At 44.9% G+C, this 20,555-nt stretch overlaps 1 protein-coding gene across 1 annotated transcript in view; it reads left to right on the forward strand.

Moving 5' to 3' along the window:
• Positions 1 to 7,249: 7,249 nt before the first annotated feature.
• TTC39C (tetratricopeptide repeat domain 39C) overlaps positions 7,250 to 20,555 on the forward strand; it is a 96,849-nt gene continuing 83,543 nt past the window's right edge. The window contains exon 1 of the mRNA XM_010828925.1: positions 7,250 to 7,406. The gene's annotated coding sequence lies outside the window, so the exon portion shown is untranslated. The remainder of the gene's footprint in view (positions 7,407 to 20,555) is intronic.

Below are 20,555 nucleotides of genomic sequence, written 5' to 3' on the forward strand. Positions count from 1 at the left end.
ACGCGATTTGAGGCGGCAGCGAGCCCCGGACTTGCAGGGCCGTGACTCCGGCGAGGCGCGCCGCCCGTGCCGCCTTTGTGACACGGACCACACCAGCTGCAGCGTGCCTGCTTCGTGCTCCTCGCGCTACTGTCCATCGTTGTGCATTCCAGACGCTTTCATTGTTTGAAAACAGATATGCATAACTGCGTGGCCATGCAGGAATTAAAAAAAAATCCAGCCGAACTCTGCTCATTCACCTCTGTCTGCCTTTTTTCTCAAACTCAATCCCCAAAATGAGTTGCTTATGCTTTTCAAGTAAGCGTATGTATTTATGATGGATTTCTCTTAACTCAGAGGTAGAAGAAAATGGAGGGATTTTAAACATACGTGGGAGTGAGAGGAAGCACACGTGTGTTCAGTTAATTGTTTGATTCGTCTTTTTAAAACGTCGAAGGGAAAGAACTGAAACCTCGTAGCTTTCTCGTGTGTGTGGGAGGAGCCTTCAATTTCTTTGCGGGGCAGAAGAACCTGCTTTCTGGTTTAGGAAGAAAGTTTGTGATTTGCCCTTTCAGTGTCAGAACTCAAGGATGTTGATTGGCAGCTTTCCTGTCAGTGTTTTAAGGGCCAATTGCTGCCGGTCTTTAGGGCCGGTGTTTGGTAGGTTTTAGGGAACTCCTGTGCAGCTGTGATTGAGCGCCACTGCCTGTAAGCAAATGAGAGGAGAGCCCAGTCCCTGGGATGCAGGCGCCTGAAGTTTTCAGACATAAAAGAATGGTGGTTTCTACCGTTGGGAGCGTCCACAAGCTTAATGGCAAAGCGAGTATTTCACAAATATAAACTTTTCCACTAAGACATTTTACTTTTAAATCAGTTTTGAAGGAAAAAAAAAAAAAAAAACCCGCAAATGGAAACTTCTTAGCTCTATTCAGAACATTTTATTTTTAAAGCATACAAATCTGATTTCAAGCCAGAGTTTCATCAGGGATTTCCAGAGGATAGATTTAAAAGACTTACTTGTCTCACAATCTCTCGTGCAGGTTTTTTTTTTTTTTTTTTTTTGAGCCATCTGAGAATGTATTTAATGAGAAATTTTATTTACTGTGCTTTGACTTTTCCAAAAAGACATACTAATTTATGTTGTATGAGAGGGGATGGAGAAAGTCTTATAGAGTCAAGTTTGTTTTCTTTGGTTGTTGATCAAGATATGGGTACTTTGAAATGTTCTGTTACTTATTTTAATCATCCCCGCCCCATTGCTTTAATGTACTTAAATTCCTGTCTCATGGTTCCCAGATACGGAAAGCATGAAATAACTCGCTTTGCCTCATCTAGACAACTCTGTGCTCTGTTGTGTTCAGTCATGTCTGACTGTAGCCTGCCAGGCTTCTCTGTCCTTGGGGTTTCCCAGGCAGGGATAGTGGGGTGGGTTGCCATTTCCTCCTCCAGGGGATCTTTTCCTCCCCGGGCAGGGTCGGAACCTCTGTCTCCTACATTTCCTGCATTAGCAGGTGGGCTCTTTACTGCCGAGCCACCTGGGGAGCCCCTATGCACTATTACTAGAGGGTGTTATGAGTGCTTGGGAAGGCGCTTCTCTGCGAGTGCTGGGGCTGAGGGGAGGAGGTGTCCAGGCAGGATTTCCACTGCACAGGAGCTGTGGCTGTCTGCTTGGGTTTTGAAATGGGTACCAAAGATGAAGGAACACCATGTTGTGGTAGCTCTTCTCTGCCAAGCACAGTTTGTTGTATTCGAGCTGGTCTAGTGACGACAAAGGAGTGAGGTGTATTTCGTCCTCACAGTGTTTTTAGTTACGAGGCACTCAGCTTCTCAGTGTTTAGCATGGGCCAGGACATAGGCATTGTGGTTCTAAATCCAGGGCTCTTTTCATTAAACCATTCTGACCCATCTGATTGATTATATTTTGTAATTTTCCCCGTGACCTTGTTTGCCAGCAACTTAAACTCTTCTAGGGGTGGATAGTAGTAGCATCATCCTATCAGCTTCCCCACAGCCAGGGCTGCCCTAGCTTCGCTACTTTTGTAGCTGCTGACTTTGGTTTCTCTGTTGGCTTACTTGCCTGTAAAATGGGAGTCGCACATGCCATAGGGTGGTTAGTATTAGAATCCATGGTAGCTGGCACCATGTAAGCCATCAAACACTAACTTTTGAACTTGGTGCCTTCTCCACTATTACAGTACTTTCTACTTGATGGCGTGGTTTGAGTAGAAGACAAAACGTCCTGAATGCAGATAGCCTTTCTCTTTAAAGTTGGCCTGGACTGTGTGCGTGCTCAGTCGCCTCCGACTCTTTGCTACCCCACGGGCTATAGCTGGTGGGCTCCTTTGCCCGTGGGACTGCCTCAGCAAGAGTACTGGAGTGGTGTGCCATTTCCTTCTCCAGAGGATCTTCCCAACCCAGGGTTCGAACCCGTGTCACCTGCATTGTACTAGGATTCTTTATTACCGCCGAGCCACCAGGGAAGCCCTCACATAATGCATTTCAAAAACTTAGGTCCTACTATGCACTGGGACACTTCTCTTCCCTTTCCAGGGAAGCCAGCAGTGATTGCATACTGTTTGAGGAGCACCTCAAACTCAGTTTATTTGCTGAAGAGAGAACAACTTGATTATCTCATTCCTTAGGATTCTTTCACCACCCTTCCCTTTCCAGTAAACATTCTAGAATTTTATCATTACGGTTTAACAATAGAAACATTTGTCTAGTGTAACAGTAACACTAAGAAAATTAAGGCAAGAAGGTCACTTTCTCTTGCCACATTACTAGGGTGATAGTTTCACCAGCAGCTACCTAATAAGAAATGATTACTTCGTAGAAACATAATCATGAAGGTCAGAATTAGAGAAAGCTGGGGTTGTATAATTTAGATATTATACAGGCAGGAATGTGGGCTTCCCAGGTGGCTCAGTGGTAAAGAATCTGCCTGCCAGTGCCGGAGACACAGGAAACATGGGTTCGATCCCTGGGTTGGGAAGATCCCTTGGAGGAGGGAATGGCAATCCACTCCAATATTCTTGCCTGGAGAATCCCATGGACAGAGGAGCCTGGTGGGCTACAGTCCATAGCAAAGAGTTGGATGTGACTGAAGCAACTTGGCATCCATGCACATGCACAATAGAGGCTTTCTCTTGAGATATAAGACTCCATGGCTGGAATTTCAAAATGGAGCTGTCACTTCTGTAGTAACTATAGTAATATAACAAGCTGCCCAGTTGTTGATGCTGAGCCCCCATCATGTGCTTGGAGATGTTTTTGCAGAGGCTGAGACAGATTGGTGCTGATTTAAGCCCAAGAATATGTACCTTTGTAAGTGTGTGATCCTGATCCTCCAAAATCACATTCTTTGCGTTGGTCTGGGGGCTCAGTGCTGTAATGCAGCAGCGCTCACTCCCTGTCCTACACACACTTTTAACTGATGATCATGTGTGTGATACACACTCAGACCTTTAGGAACTCAGACTTGTGACAAGAGGCTGTGGTTATGTGCATGAGGCAGGCTCTAGATTTTTAGGTGTTGAGTTGCAGGTAAGCTTGGCTGGTGGGGAGAATCTGGAGATGTAGCCATGGCTGTTGTGGCCTGTAGGACTAGAGAGAAGCAACGTGTAACCCAGCTTGAAGGAAAATCTTACAGAGGAACTGAAGCTGAGAGCCATGATGGGGTGGAAGTGAGCAAGTTGAAAGAGAAGGAGTTGGGGGAGGGGTGGGGGGGGAGGAGAACGCTAGCGGAGGTGGGTGGACATGGAACTCTAGGAGAGAGATGTGAGTTGGCATCTGGAGAAGGGGGGGTGAGACCTGGCAGCTGATCAGTGTTATTAGGTTGTCATGTCAGATGCGTTTTCTACACTTGTTTTCTTCTCAGATCTGCTGCTTGGTCCACGTTTCCTGTGAGTCAGTGTTGCCTTTCAGGGTGTTCAGTTAACTCATGCTCTCCATGGCCCTCACCCGCCACCGTGTGGCCCTCACCCATCACCGTGTGGCCCTCACATCTGTAATTAACACCCGGCTGCTCGAGCCTCAGGGTCCTGATGTCACCATCTCTTTCTCTTTGGGGCTTGAGGTGTTACTTTTGTAATCGGCAGACTAGAAGGAGAGGTGAAACTCTGAACTCCAAGGAGGACAGGGGACATTTGGAGCTCCTGAGCTGAAGAGCTTTGCGGTTCTTATTTCACAGGCCTGGCGTTTACTGTCCCTCTGCCCCTTGAGGCCACCATCTCCATCTCTTGCTTTAATTCCTGGCATTCTTTCTGACCCTAAGACATCTGTACTATCTACCCCTGCCAATACGACTGCCACTTTCTGGCTGTAGATATTATTAAAAAGTCCCGTTTGGTCATTGTCAGGTCAAACAAAAAGCATATAATAGAATGAATGATCACTGATGATAAATATGCATAAATAAGGGCTTGATAGAGAATTAGTGCATAGTTGGTATTGCCAATTGTGATATTTTTCTTTTCTGTCTTAAAGTATAAAAATGGCAAAAATGTATTAAAAACAAAACAACAAAAACTCATGTTTAAAATGAATGTATGGGTCCTAAATTGTTTTAGCACAGTTTATGGCGTATGCAATCAAACCGTATTACATGTGGCCTTACTTGTAAGCAGGTTGATTATAGAGCCACTTTCACTGTAGACATGGCTCAGTATAATTCGAGATTTCAGGCTAGACCCCATGGGCCAAATGTGGTTGACTGGTTTTGTAAAGGTTTTTTAAAAAAGAAGTGCTTTAAAAAATTTTTACTCATTTTTGGCTGTGCTGGGTCTTTGCTGCTACACGGGCTTTCTCCCAGTTGTGGTGAGTGGGGGCTACTCTCTAGTCGCACGTCTGCAGGACTTGCATTGCCGTGACGTCTCTTGTTTCAGGGCACAGGCTCTAGGGTACGCAGGTTTCAGTAATTGTGGCCCATGGGCTCAGTAGCTGCAGCTCCCAGGCTCTAGAGCACAGGCTCGGTAGTTGTGGTGCACGGGCTTAGTTGCTCCATATGCATGTGGGATCTTTCTGGATCAGGGACTGAACCTGTGTCGCCTGCATTGGCAGGTGGATTCTTTACCATTGAGCCACCAGGGAAGCCCAATAAATAAAGTTATTAGGATATAGCTAGACTCACTTCCCAAACGAACTTTTTGGCCAACGCAATATCTTCTTTGGTGGTTCAGTGGTAAAGAATCTGCCTACCAGTGCAGGAGCTGCAGGGGACATGGGTTTGATCCCTGGTTGGGAAAGAACCCTTGGAGGAGGAAATGGCAACCCACTCCAGTATTCTTGCCTGGGAAATCCCATGGATAGAGGAGCCTGGCGGGCCACAGTCCATGGAGTTGCAAAGAGTGGGACTGAGTAATTAAACAACAGCAAAGTATTATGTGAACAACAACAAGGTATCTTCTCCATAAAGAAATGAATAGCTATACAGAGCCTGCAGCCCACAAAGCTTAGCATAGTTACTTTCTGGACCCTTACAGAAAGTTTGATGAAGTCTGGTACAAACCACTGTTCTCCCTGGAAAAACTTGAGAGGCTGGTGTAAGAGATCTGAACCCACATGTGTCCGAGCCTTTCGTGTGCCCAGCGGTGTGTCAGATGCTCTGGACTCCGAGGGGAGCCTGCAGGTCGCCTGTGGGCTCCACATGATCTGGCTGCTCCCAGAGCTGGGTTCCTGTGCCTGGCTGCCAGAGGCCCCGGGGAGTCCATAGGTGCAGAGATGCAAGAAAGGAGAAGCAACAGGAAGCAGAAATGGTGTGGGCAACTGGTGGGAGGGAGGAGGCTCAGCCGCTGCCCTTTTCCACCCTCCTCAGCTCAGCGATGTGTGTATGCAAAGGTTGGGGCATTTTTTTTTCTCCTCCCAACTATTGCACTGTCTGAAAAGATTCTAATTAAATATTCATTTGGCTTAATTGGGATGTTTTAAAAAAAAAATGCAGTTGCCTGTAGAATAACGGGCTAGTTTACAGGAAATTATTAGGAAAAAGTGACCACTTCTACAGCAGGGGTGGGGGTGGCATGAAGCTTTCTCTTCCTCTAGTTATACGAAACCCCCTGTGGACTCTCAAACACATCATTGTGCTTCAGGGGTCAGACCTTTTGCACAGACTCTTAAAAAAAAAAAAAAAAAAAAAAAGAAGCAAAAACATTTATTTGGCTGTGCCGGGTCTTAGTTGTGGCGTGTGGGAACGTTCTCTTGACCTGGGATTGAACCTGGGCTTCCTGCGTGGGAGCGCAGAGTCCTCACCACTGGACCACCAGGGAAGTCCCTGCACTGACTTTTAAATCCCGCTTTTTACACCCCAGTCTCCTCTGGAGATCAAACCAGTCAGTCCTAAAGGAAATCAACCCTGAATATTCATTGGAAGGACTGATGCCGAAGCGCCAATACTTTGGCTACCAGATGCAGAGAGCCAGCTCATTGGAAAAGACCATGATTCTGTGAAAGATTGAGGGCAGGAGGAAAAGTGGATGACAGAGATGGCATTACCAACTCAAAGGACATGAGTTTGAGGAAGCTCCAGGAGAGAGTGAAGGACAGGGAAGCCTGGTGTGCTGCAGTTCATGGGGTCACAAAGAGTTGGACTCGACTGAGCGACTGAATAATAACAAATCCTCTCTCTGTCAGGGTTGCCCTCCTACTTACCCAGTGACAGCAGAGGGAATATGAAGAGGGAACTGGCTGAGAAGGACTCTCAGAGAAGAGAGAAGATAAGGGAAGCCCAGAGAGTAGATGACTGTTATTTCAAAACCTTACTTAGTGCCAGTTCTGCCCCATGAAAGAGGTTGGGGTGCCCGGGGAGGAATTCCTCTCTGTCTTAGACTTTTTCCATTGCTTCCTCTGTCTCACAAGTTCACAGTATGCTGTCCGGCTGGTAACATAGGTCTAATCGGGATCGAATAGGTCTTTTGGGAGTGGACCTGGGGATCTAATCCTTACTTAAATCCTTATGATTTGAGGAGGTGCATCCCAGTTTCTGGACAGGAGACTTTGCATGCCTGTTCTTTGAGGTATAGTTGACATGCAGCACCCTCATTTCAGGTGTTAACACAGTGATGTGCTGTTTATATGTGTTGTGCAGCGATCGCCACAGTGAGTCTAGTTAACATTTGTCACTGTCTATAGTTACAAACATACATCCTAGAAGGCTATTTGTTAATTGCTGTCTCGGTGTAGTGACTTCTGAAATCTGATTTGAAGACGGGACTGGACTCTCCTTCGTGTGTAGAGATGCTTGCTGGTTGGCAAACTCTACCCTTTTCCCTCTAGCTAAGGTTGCTTTCTCCATCTCTTCCTCCTTGCTCAAGAATTTCAGAACATGAGAACTCGATACACAACGGGAGTTACTCTTGTCTTACAGGAAAACGGTCAGTCTGTTATGACAGAGAAAGCCCCTTGAGAAGGTCTACTGTGTGCTGGACTCAAAGGTGAGAAACAGGTGCGTGCTTCAAGCAGCTGTTGCTCACTGAATACCTGTCAATCTGCTGCACAGTCACTTTAGCAGTCTTACTCAAAGCTGGAATGTCTGGGAAATCACTGGTTTAGGTGACTTTTCCTAAGATACATCAAAATAGATACATAAGAATCATAAATTATTGGTAAATACTAGGAGGTACTTTCTCTGTGCTAGGTCACACACTCCCCGTGTGTTCATCCTCACTTTATTTTCCCCACAGTCCTGTGCAGGGTGCTCTTGTCACCTCCCTCTTGGTGGGGCAGGGGGTGGGGGTGGTGTTGCGTGGTGCCCAGAGATACTGGATGAGCTGCCCAAGGTCTCATAGTAAGTGGATGAGCTGGGTTTGACCCTAGGGTGTCTGGCTGCAGAGCCTGTGTTTTTAACCACTGCACCACACTTCTGCTTTTGTAATAACCCTTACACTATGAGAAGTTGGCTTGCATGCGGCTCATGTCATTTTGGGGTGAACTCCCCACTCCAAAATCTGTAGCGCACACTCCAGCACCCACAGGCAACCCAGTAAACCACCAGAGAGGTCTGTCCACAGGGAGTGTGTCAGCCAGGTTTCAGATGCCCTGTCCTCCCAGCTGGCCTCAGGGTGAGGTCCCAGGTCTTGTCCTAGGATGGATGTGCTCCAGTCTGGCTGGTCTGCTTCCCTGCCTCCCTCCTGCCCCTTCCTTGGTCCCTTCCTCCTTAGCTGTGCTGGAGAATTTTGCATCATCTGACTGGTTCTGACTTGTCATTCATGACACAACTCAGGTTCCCAGGAGGAGGTGGTGTGGCCCATTGGTTGCTTCTCCATCCCTTCATCCAGCTCTTTGATGTGAGGTCACTGTTGACATGGCTGCCTGTCTGGGTGTGAGGGCTGAGATGGGTGGACATCTCGTTGGGTGTGCCTGAGGCCACCCTCCCTGAGGTTGCTGCAGTCACATGGAGTCCACGAGGTTTTGTTTTTGTCAGTGCCCCTTTATCTGCACCTTCAGTCCAGGGGCACCGCCTGTTAGGAGCCTTGCTTCCTCAAACCCCTCCTACATCCTGATGTGTAGTGAGCACATCCAGACCCTGTGGAGGGGCTCTGAGCACCCCTGAACTGGCGCTCTGCATTTCACATGCAGGTAGCAGGGCTCCTGTCTGGCCCTTCAGCCTCTTCCCTTTGGTGCATCCAGGCTGCCCAGTGCTTGGTGAGGGGCAGTGCCGAGCAGGGCTGCCAGCCAGCACGTCCTGGTCTTGACAGGTGCCATCAAAGGAAAAGCAGCGGCCCTGATGAAGTCTTCTGCTTCTAAAGTGGCCATGAGTCTCAACTGCATCCAACCCGGGCAGGTAGCTCCTGGGCTGAACTATCTTCTGCTCCTGTTGCCTCTGGCAGGCAGACCCAGCTTTCGCGTCTCCCATCAGCCACGCCTGGTACTCCAGGCTGCCCCGGGGGGGCATGACGTTCTGGTGTCACTTGCGTCTTTGGTGTGAGAGGGCGACAATCTAGCTTCCCAGCTCCACAGCCCCTGTCCTGAATTTCAGGACGAACTGGTCTCTGGAAAAACTTGGAGGCTGGAAGGAGAAGCTTTCTAGACAGGTGGCTCTCAACTCTCTCAAATCTAACACCCTGTTTTTGTAACAGATGTTTTGTAATTCTCCTGCCACGACCCTAAAATGAAATTGATAGATGAAATGACCTAAGAAAAAAATGACCCGTGACACATACACTGTCTAAAAGTCAGCAGAATGCCCAAATAGTATCATAACGGAGAATAAAAAAGAAATTCATAATACAAGATCACACGTATTTCAAAACACAAATGCTCAGCACACCTTCATCAGCAGATAAAGTCATTAGGTGCTTGCACCTGTGTGTAATGAATAAATTTGGATTTGAGAGACAATCAGAAGCCATTCCATAGCAGAAAAATGAGAGCGTAGGTGCATTTGACACGAAGTAACAGACCACACTGTACTGTGTAGTTAAGAGAAAGCAGGGAAGGCCTTAATTGAAGTAAGATAATATGCCACGGCAAGCCACAGGCTGTTGACATGGAGAAAATAAGGAAGCATGGCATTTTTGTAATGAGCCTATGTCAAGGTTGTGTCAACATAATTAATTCCTTGTATTAGGATGTGGGATGTATGCTGACAGAGGGTCTCACAAAACGAACTCCCATCTTTAAATCCCTTGCCAAACCAAGTCCTCTGGAGACCAAAGCCTGTAATAGATTTCTCAGATTAGAGGATGAATTGGAAAAAAGTTTATAGGGAAGCTGGGGCAGGAGATGTATAACACTCCCCTCAAGGGCAGTGTCAGAGTAAGACAGAAAAATAAGAAACCCCAAATAATTACTGTGTGCAATTCTAACGATACAAATTTCAACATGCTACAGATCCTTAATAGTGGATGGCAAAAATGAAGCTTATTCATGAAAATCCTTAATGAATTAAATAATGAAATATATGAACGAAAATCTGGTTTTTCATGGGTCTTTAATAATTTGGCTTTAACTATATTTAAAGGAGTTTTCAATATCCCTGTGAAATTCTGGCATGTGACTTTTGCAAACGTGGGCTGGCGTAGCTGTGGTGTGTTGTCAGCTCAAATGCCACAAGCAGTGTTGCTGTTGGAGGCATAGTTTTCTAAAATTGTGAAGACGTCTTGACAAAGGGTATATTTGAACAAGGAGAGAATGGTCTGTGCTTCTGTGTCCAGGGAAGTGGATTCTAGAACTAAACAATGGAAAACGGTGTCATGCATGTGAATTTCCACACGTTCGGAGGTTGTGCAGGACATGGGGTGATACTCAGGAGTCTGGCACATTAAGGATGGTCGGGGTCCTGGGCGCATTCTGCTACAGTTGTCGTGTCGCCCCAAAATGGCCCCCACAGATTTCCCAAGCACCTCAATTAAGAGGTACTGGGCTTGCGGGTGTGGAGCTCAAGACAAGGTTTGTCTCTCCCAGGGCTGCTGGGATCAGCAGCAAGGAGAGGCAAGCCCTGGCTGGCAGGGCCACCGCAGAGCGCTTGTGCTGGAGGGAGTAGTGCCCCAGTGAGTCTGTGACCTGGTGCAAGGCAGAGTGCAGGGTAGGGCTCCTCCAGGGGTGGCCCCACTGGTTGCTGCTTCTAAACCCCTGCTTTTCCAGGTCACACACGACTGCTTCTAGGGCCCAGACACCTCCAGGAAGGGATGTCAGCGCAGGTTCTTTTGTCCCCTTCCAGGTGGAAGGTGGACCCCTGGGGCCCCGTCCCGTCTTCTTTCTCATTGTAGAGCCAGCCTGCGGGACCTGTGTCTTTCCAGCCTCAGATGATTTCATTTCAAAGGCCTCCTCTCCCGAGTGTCCCACTGGGGTCATCCTAACTGTGAATCTCAGGGTATAAACTAGTCCATGTCCTTCCTAAGAAGTATGATTGTATTAAAAATCTAATCAAAAGGTCAAGATTGAAGAGGTGAGCGAGCTTTTTGCTAGGTTACTAGGGAGTTTGCTAGGGAGTAGGTTACTCCCACACAAAAGGGGTCAAAACCTCAGAAATTAGGATGCAATTGCCCCAAAGTTAGAGAGTCAAGGGGACCACAAAAGTGATTCCTCTAGAATGGAAGGAAATATGGCAGAAAGTGTCATGTCGATTTTCTGAAAGCAGCTAATAGGAACCCCACCACCACCACGCACACACATACACACAGTTTAATTTCAGGTAGGGCACCTCTATACACAGACTCCCAGAACTTTCCATGGTCCCACCCTCAGCCACGCCATTACCTGTATCCCACAGTACATGTGTGCTCAACCTGTTCTTTACCTGCTTGATTGCATCATTGTACTCCTGGGTGGGGCTTTTCTAGGGCAAAGTGAATCTGAGGGTGATGCGTCTCTTTCTGGGTTCCCATGCTTAGTAAGCATTATTTGCTGTTCTTCCCACTTTGGCCTCTGATCGTCTAGACGGGTGCCTTTTGCTTCTGAATTCAGTCTCTTGCCTCATTACTATAGCAACCCTCCCTCAGGTTTTACTTCCATGATGTAAATCACTCACTGGATAAATAGATTTTCAAATGTTTGTATCACTTCATCTCTATCATAAGTAAAAAATGTTGGTACTATTCTAACTGGACAGAAAAGGGGGAAACATGACTTTTTATATCCGAATCCAAGTTGAATTTACTAAATAACAGAAATTCGGGTCTTGGGAAGCAATTGGTTTAAATGGAAATCCACACTGCATGGCATCTGGGGGACTGCTTCCAGGATAATCAGTCACTGTTAAGGCCTCAAGTGCTGCTTTTATGCCCTTTCCACCCTTGTTTGGAATAGTGAATTGCAAAATCTCTAGTTATGTATTGTCAGCTCATCTCTGGAGCAAAAAAGAATGGAATATCTTTGTGTCTTGTCAGTCATGCTCACCCTTAACTTTTGTTGTTATTCAGTTGCTCAGTCATGTCTGACTCTTTGCGACCCCATAAGCTGCAGCACACCAGGCTTCCCTGTTCTTCACCATCTCCTGGAATTTGCTCAAACTCATGTCCATTGAGAGCTTCCCAGGTGGCGCTAGCAGTAAAGAGCTCACCTGCCAATGCGGGAGACATAAGACATGCAGGTTCGATCCCTGGGTTGAGGAGATCCTCTGGAAGGAAGGCATGGCAACCCACTCCAGTATTCTAGGGCTTCCCTGGTGGCTCAGACAGTAAAGAATCCGCCTGCAATGCAGAAGACCCTGGTCGATTCCTGGGTCGGGAAGCTGCCCTGGAGTAGGGCATGGCAACCCACTCCAGTATTCCAGGGCTTCCCTGGTGGCTCAGACAGTAAAGAATCCACCTGCAATGCAGAAGACCCTGGTTTGATTCCTGGGTCAGGAAGCTGCCCTGGAGTAGGGCATGACAACCCACTCCAGTATTCTTGCCTGGAGAATCCCATGGACAGAGGAGTCTGGCAGTAATAGGGTCATGCAGAGTCGGGCATGACTGAAATGACTTAGCATGCACATGTCCATCGAGTTGGTGATGCCATTCAACCATCTCATCCTCTGTCGTCCCCTTCTCCTCCCACCTTCAGTCTTTCCCAGCATCAGGGTCTTTTCCAATGAGTCAACTCTTTGCATCAGGTGACCAAAGTATTGGAGCTTCAGCTTCAGTCCTTCCAATGAATATTCAGGGTTGATTTCCTTTAGGATTGACTTGTTTGATCTCCTCCTGTCCAGGGTACTCTCAAGAGTCCTCCCCAGCACTGCAATTCAAAAGCATCAATTCTTTGGTGCTCAGTCTTCTTTACGCTCCAACCCTCACATCCAAACATGACTAATGGAAAAACTATAGCTTTGCCTATACGAGCATTTGTTGGCAAAATGATTCTCTGCTTTTTAACGTGTTATCTGGGTTTGTCATAGCTTTTCTTCCAAGGAGCAAGAGTCTTTCAATTTCATGGCTGTGGTCACTGTTGGCAGTGATTTTGGAGTTCAAGAAGATAAAATCTGTCACTGTCTTCATTTTTTCCCCATCTATTTGCCATGAAGTGATGGGACTAGATGTCACGATCCCCTTAACTTTATTGGGGTCTAAAATAAAGAAACACGTTGAACCCATCAGTTGCATACTGGTCTGACATATGACACTTGAGCTATCCAAGGCGAAATGGGGCTGGCTATTGTAAGCCTGCAATTGTTGGAGAAATTGGCCATCTCCTGGCCAACACCAAGGTTTGCAGCAACTCAATTGCCCAGAAAAGAACAATTGTGAGTTTATAGCTGGAATGCTGTTTGCTTCAGCTCTCAACCGTGGGCTTTCACAAGTTTTTTTGTTACTTCTGTATTGATGGTTGATGAGACACTCATTCCCTTGAATTATTAAAATTACAGATTGAGCTGGAAATTACTCCTCTTGAAAGACCTCAGGGAAAGGAGGAGGGAAGGGCCATGGGTGAGAGGAAACAGCTGTCTAAAATAGTTTAGCCAAGGCTTGGAACCTGCTGTGGTGAAATTCCTCCGGATTCTTGTTCTGGAGAGATTATCAGTGTAAAAATGGCAAGAAATGACAGAATGGTTTTTTTGTGTCCCTTGTGTGGTATTCTTGGATCAGAGCTGGGCTTATGAGGGACAGTTGTTGTTCAGTCGCCCAGTCGTGTTTGACTCTTTGCAACCCCATGAACTGCAGCAAGAGAGGATAGTTGAGGCTGAGTTGAAATTGTGAGCTTCTCTCTTGATAGAAAACTGAGTTTTACCTCGAAACGAAACCTCATCAAGGATCTATTCTGTTCAAGTCTAAGTTTATAGTTAAAGAAGCTTGTAAATAATGAACCAAACCCAAATGAAATTTTCCTGCCCTATGGAAAGAAAGTGAAAGTGTTAGTCGCTTAGTTGTGTCCAACTCTTTGTGACCCCATGGACTGTAGCCCACCAGCCTTCTCTGTCCATGGGATTCTCCAGGCAAGAATACTGGCATGGGTAGTCATTCCCCTCTCCTGGGGATCTTCCTGACCTAGGGATTGAACTCAGGTTCCCTACATTGCAGGCAGATTCTTTACCACCTGAGCTACCAGGGAAGCTCTTTCTGCCCTATGGTCTACTGAAAACTAAAGGAAAATAATAGTGTTTTGGTGAGAGAAAAAAACTTTCTTACGAAGTTCAGAGTTTACTGAGCACTGGGTCTCGAAGAGTTGGACACGATTAAGCGACTTCCCTTTCACTTTTCACTTTCCTGCATTGGAGAAGGAAATGGCAACCCACTCCAGTGTTCTTGCCTGGAGAATCCCAGGTTTGGGGGAGCCTGGTGGGCTGCCGTCTCTGGGGTCGCACAGAATTGGACACGACTGAGGCGACTTAGCCGCAGCAGCAGTTTACTAAAAGTTTATTACAAAGAGTACATCTCTATAGTTTCACTTTGAAATGCCTTTTCAACTGAAAAATAGGGATATCTAGAATTTCTAGGTGATTAAGATAATTTAATGTTTGAATTGCTTGTATAGATAGCTGAGTGTACTTAATTCTCAGAGTGTTCATGCAGTTTGTGGATTACTGCCACAGATAATAAAGGAGACCCTATGTTAATTTAAAGATGAGAAAATTAATGAAAACATTATCAATTTTGTTTACTTAAAAAATAAGCTTTGAAGGGTTGTTGGAAAGACTTTTTAGCTAGTTGATAATGTGTGGTTTGGATGACCTCTGTTTAAGTTACTTATCAACACTGGTGCCGTCTGCTATTAATGGAGATAATTTTTTTTGTTTCTTTTTTAAAAAAATTATTTATTTTACTCTATGATATTGTATTGGTTTTGCCATACATTGACTTTAATCCGCCATGAGTGTACATGTGTTCCCCATCCTGAACCCCACTCCCACCTCCCTCCCCATCCCATCCTAATGGAAATAATTGATTTGATTGTCTGTATGATTTAAGATAGAGAAGGAACTAAATGCTGATGAGTTAGGGAGATATTTAGTACACATTAATGACACAATTAGAAAAACTGTAGGAAAAAAATTGACTTTATTTAGCCTGGAGAGTTATTTTCAGAGTAGATCAGTAACTCTAAATGAGCATCAGTCTTTAGCAATAAATGAATATGAATTAGCAAAGCTAGAGAGGAATCAGAATAAAGTAAGAGGTATCACAGTCTGGTAATCAGACAGCAGACTCTGTCTTTGCTTGCATTACTGCACAGGCAAAGAGCGGCAGTGAGTGGTAATCAAGTGGGGGATCAGTGCTTACCGTTAATACACGCTTTGACGGGTGCATTTTACCCTTAATCCCAGTGCTCTCTGCAGCCATGCAGATAAGTATTATCACTGTCACTTGGCTCCTGACACAGTGAAGTCCTAACCCAAGTTTAACAGACTGAGTGGGACATCTGGCCCCAACCCCAGAGCGTACGCTGGTTTCCCTGCTTCCTCCGAAAAGAACTCTGTTGCTGTGCAACTTGGCATCACCCAGCAGTCTTGCAGTCTCAGGGTCTCCTGCGCTTCTGCTCTTCTGGTGTCCCCAAGCTCAGTGGGTGGCCCCACTTGAAACAAGCTTACAGACTTCAGAAGTCTCAAACGTCCTGTTGGCACCTCTCTCATCTTCTGCATTTGCCAGCTTTCCTCCCTGAGTACCCCTTGAGTCCATTCGCTTCTCTCCACCACCACATTATCCAGACCACATCTCCTCGGGCAGTTGCAGAGCCCAGCTGACTTCCTCTTACCCTCTCTGTCCCTCCTCCCCAGCCCCCAGTGATCTTTCACGTTGTAGTGCCTCTGCTGAGAACACTTTCATGACCTCAGTGGTAGGCTGAAAGTGGTCCTCCAAGAGATACCTGTATCTTAATCCTTGGAACCATTGTGTGTTATCTTGCTGCCATTGCTGTTCAGTTGCTAAGTCCTGTCTAACTCTGTGACCCCATAGACCCCATGGACCCCATGTGCCAGACTCCTCTGTCCATGGGATTTCCCAGGCAAGAATACTGGAGTGGGTTGCCATTTCCTTTTCCAGGGATCTTCCCAGCCCAGGGATTGAACTCATGTATCCTGTGTTGGCAGGTGGATTCTTTACCACTAAGCCACCTGGGAAGCTCCTGGTGTTACCTTAGATGGCAAAAAAAAAAAAAAAAGGATCTTTACAGACATGATTAAGTTAAAGATTTTGAGATGGGAAGATGATCCTGGATTATCTGGGTGGGTAGCCAATCCTCCTGGAGTGAGGCTGTAATCACACATATTCTTGTAAGAGGGAGGCGAAGTAAGATTTTATACACGCAGCAGGGAAGACTGTTATGAAAACAGAGCAGAGAGGTTTGAAGACATCAGCCTTGAAGATGGCAGTGATTGAAGCCACAGCCCAGGAATGCGGGCAGTCCCTGGAAGCTGGAGAGGTCCAGGCATGGGTTCGCTGGAGAGCCTGTAGAGGGAGCAGCCCAGCCCTGCCCACGTCCTGATCTTAGCCCAGGGAAACTCTGGACTTCTGGCCTCCAGAACTGAGAGAGAGGAAAAATCTCTACTGTTTTAAGCCACCAAGTTTGTGATAACTTATTGCAGCAGTCCCAGGAAACTAGAAGTAACCTCCTCCTTCTCTCAGGATCAGGACCAAAGTTTCTGACAGCTTCTCTGCAGCGTGCCTTGGTTCTGTTTGGTTTGCCCCTAGACCATTTACTGCTTTATCTGGTTTCTTTCCTTATATTTCAAAATAATTTCATTGTGTTCCTTCTAGGCTGGGGCTGTACAAAGCCAAGGAAGCTCAAGCTGCAGAATAGGTTCATAGCTCCTCTTTTCATATGATGAAGTGAAAGTGTTAGTTGCTCAGTCGTGTCAGACTCTTGGTGATCCCATGGACTATAGCCCACCAGGCTCCTCTGTTCATGGGACTCTCCAGGCAAGAATACTGGAGTGGGTTGCCATTCCCTCCTCCAGGGGATCTTTCCGACCCAGGAATCAAAACTGGGTCTCCAGCATGGCAGGCGGATTCTTTACTGTCTGAACCACCAGGGAAACACCTTCATATGATGGTTTATATAAAATTGGAAAAGTAAAGTAGCTTTAAGTTGACAGTGATTTTGGTTTCAACAAGCTTAAGAATCTAGATTAACCTTGGTTTAAAACATCAGCGCTTTGTCAGTCATGTCATTCTGTAGCCTTATGTTGCATGTGTGTGCTCTTCCCTTATTCTAACTACTTTCAAATTCTTGAAGATTCTCAAAGAATCATGTTTCTTTCCTCTGGGCTTCTTGCCTCAATTTATGATTATACACAGATAGCACTTGCTTTGCTTGGTTCTAATCTGTATGCATTTCAGTTCCTGGAGGTTATTAGTTAAATAACCAGTCCGCCAATAACAGTTCACATTTCAGTCCCACCAGTGTATAAACTGTGAATAACCATACACAAGCTGCTACTTCTTCAGCCCACAAATCCCCATAGATGTAACAAATACATATCATGATCAGTGGCCAATCACATCACTTCTTGCAGAGTCTGCTTGTCATTGATCACTGCACACCTCTTAGTTCCCACAAACACCAGAGTATATTGTTGCCTCCTTGTCTCATACTGATAAACCCGTGTGACATTTTACAGAAATGGCTGTTTGAAAGAGAGATTTGACCAAACAAGGATAAAAGTACAGCAGAGAAAAAGGAATCCCTTCACATTAAAGCAGTCAGAAGCACTTTGACAACCTTGAAAGCACAAAGGCTACAATGTTGGAAGCCGACCTAAACTTGGTGAGAAGTATGACAGTTCACCATTTTTGCATAGCAACAAAAATGCTCACTCTGCATCTTGAGTTCTATGACAAAGAGAAAGCATGTGCTGTTCAAACACTCCTGATATGTTAGTTACTGAAAAGTAAAACCCTTTAATGCTCAGTGTTTCTAATGGTTTCAATTACAAGCTACTAAGTAAATAAATTTTACTATTTTTAATTTTCCTATACATTTATAACTGATAGTAAGAATGTTTAAACTGCTCTAAATTGTGAAACATACAGAGGGATATAATTGCCATTGTAACCATTTTTAGAGTACACTTCAGTGGCATTAAGTCCAGTTACGTCATTATGCAGCTGTCACCACCATTCATCTCCAGAACTTTATCCTTCCAAACTGAAATTCTGTTTCTGGTAAACAACAACTCTTCATTTCTTCCTCCTCTCAGTCCCTGGCAGTTACCCTTCTACCCTGTCTTTTTGGATTTGATGACTCTGAGGACCTCGTGTAAATGGAATCCTATATTTCATTACTATACTATAAAATACATATAGTACTATATATGCACTATATGTATAGTACTAATATGTATGAATACATATAGTATTTGTCCGTTTGTGACTGGCTTATTCACTTGGCATGTCTTTAAGTTTCATCCATGATATAACATGTGTTAGAATTTCCTTCCCCTTTAAGGCAGAATGATACCCATAGTACATGTGTATCACATTTCGTTTATTCATTTATCTCTCCGTCAGAGGATGTTTGGGTTGCTTCCATGTTTTAGCTATTGCGAATAATGCTGCTATGAATACAAATATACAGGTGTGTCTTTGAGATCTGTCTTCAACTTTGGGAGGAATATACCCAGAGTGGAATTATTGGATCATGCTTCCCTGGTGGCTTAGATAGTAAAGAATCCGCCTGCAGTGGGAGGCCTGGGTTCGATCCTTGGGTTGGGAAGATCCCCTAGAGGAGGGCATGGCAACCCACTCCAGTATTCTTGCCTGGAGAATGCCCATGGCCCGAGGAGCCTAGTGTGTTATAGTCAGTGGGGTTGCAAAGAGTTGGACGCAACTGAGTGACTAAGCACAGCCCACATGCATGATAATTCTATTTGTAGTTTTTTGAGGAACTGCCGTACTGTTTTCCATAATTGTGGTACCATTTTGTATTCTCGTCAACAGGGCACAAGGGTTCTAATTTCTCCACATCCTTACCAACACTTATTATTTTCTTTTTTTTAGTCTTATCTCATTGTGGTTTTGATTTTTATTTTCATAATGATGAGTGATGTTGAGCATCTTTTCATGTGATTATTGACCATTTGTATATCTTCTTTGGAGCAGCCTCTATTCATGTCTTTTGCCACTTGAAAGTCCTTAAAACTTTGTTCTTTATTGGAGTGTGGTTGATTAATAGTGCTGTGTTAGTTTCAGGTGTACAGCAAAGGGATTAAGTTATGCATGTTCATGTACCTGCTCTTTTTCAGATTCTTTCCCATGTAGACAGATTATTACAGAGCACTGAGCAGAGCTCCCTGTGCTATGCAGTAGGTCCTTGTTGGTTATCTATTGACATTTTAAATAGAGTAGTGTGTGAATATACCAATGTGTTCGTGTTAATCACAAACTCCTGATCTATCCCTCCCCCTCCCCTTCCTCCCCGGTAACCATAAGTTCATTGTGAGTCTTTTGCTGTTTTGTAAATAAGTTCATTGTACCATTTTTTAAGATTCTGCATATAAGCTATATCATATGATATCTGTCTTCCTCTGTGTGACTGACTTCACTTAGTATGATAATTTCCAGGTTGTCCATGTTGCTGCAAATGGCATTATTTTATTCTGTTTTATGACTAATATTCCATTATATGTATGTACTGCATATTCTTTATCCATTTATCCATGGACATTTAGGTTGCGTCTATGTCTTGGTTATTGCAAACAGGGTCTCAGTGAGCACTGGAGTACATGTATATTTTCAAACCATGATTGATTTGCCAGTATTGAAAAATCCCTGTCTCCCTGGGATAAATCCTACCTGATCATAGTATTTGATCTTTTTAATGTATTTTTGGATTCAGATTGCTAGTATATTTTTTTTTGAGGGTATTTTCATCTATGTTCATCGTGATACTAGTCTAGAAAAAAATTTTCCTTTTTGTGGTGTCTTTGGTTTTGGCATTAGGTGGCCTCATAGAATGAGTTTGGTAGTATTCCTTCCTCTGCAATTTTTTGGAATGGTTTCAGAAGGGTAGGTATTAACTTTCTCTAAATGTTTGATAGAATTTGCTTGTGAAGCTATCTGGTCCTGGACTTCTGTTTTTTGGGTGTTTTTAAAACACAGTTTCAATTTCAGTACTTGTGATTGGTCTGTTTGTATTTTCTGTTTCTTCCTGGCCTAGCCCTGGAAGATTGTACCTTTCTAAGAATTGTTCACTCCTTCCAGGTTGTCCATTTTATTGGCATATAGTTGCTTGTTGTAGTCTCTGATGCCTGTTTTTTATCTGAGGTGCAGCTTTCCCAAATATCAGCAGGATGCCTCCAGTACTGTGTTGAATAGAAGTGGTAAGAGTGGGCTCCCTTGTCTTGTTCCTGATCTTAGAGGAAAAGCTTTTAGTTTTTCACCATCGAGTATGATATTTGTGGTGGGTTTAATGTTTTGATAAAAAGTTTTAAAGGTCAGAGGTCAATCATAATTTTTCCCATTTATCATTAAGGTCATTTTGCATGTTTCAGCATGCCAGGGTCCTTTTGGGGATCCTGAACTGCTGTGTCAAGGGGCATTGCTTGCATTCCCTAATGTAATACTTTCCTCCACTAGACTATACTCCTTAAGGTTAAGAACTTTGTCTAATTTGTTCACTTTTGTACCCCAGCACCTTGCCTAACATCTGGCGTGTGGTAGGCGCTCAATCAGTAAACGTGGCATGAATAGACCTTGCTTCCAAACGTGAGTTTTACTGGGAGTCCTGTG

The sequence above is a fragment of the Bison bison genome, unplaced genomic scaffold (genome assembly GCF_000754665.1).
Source record: "Bison bison bison isolate TAMUID 2011002044 unplaced genomic scaffold, Bison_UMD1.0 scf7180017864498, whole genome shotgun sequence".
Classification (NCBI taxonomy): domain Eukaryota; kingdom Metazoa; phylum Chordata; class Mammalia; order Artiodactyla; family Bovidae; genus Bison; species Bison bison.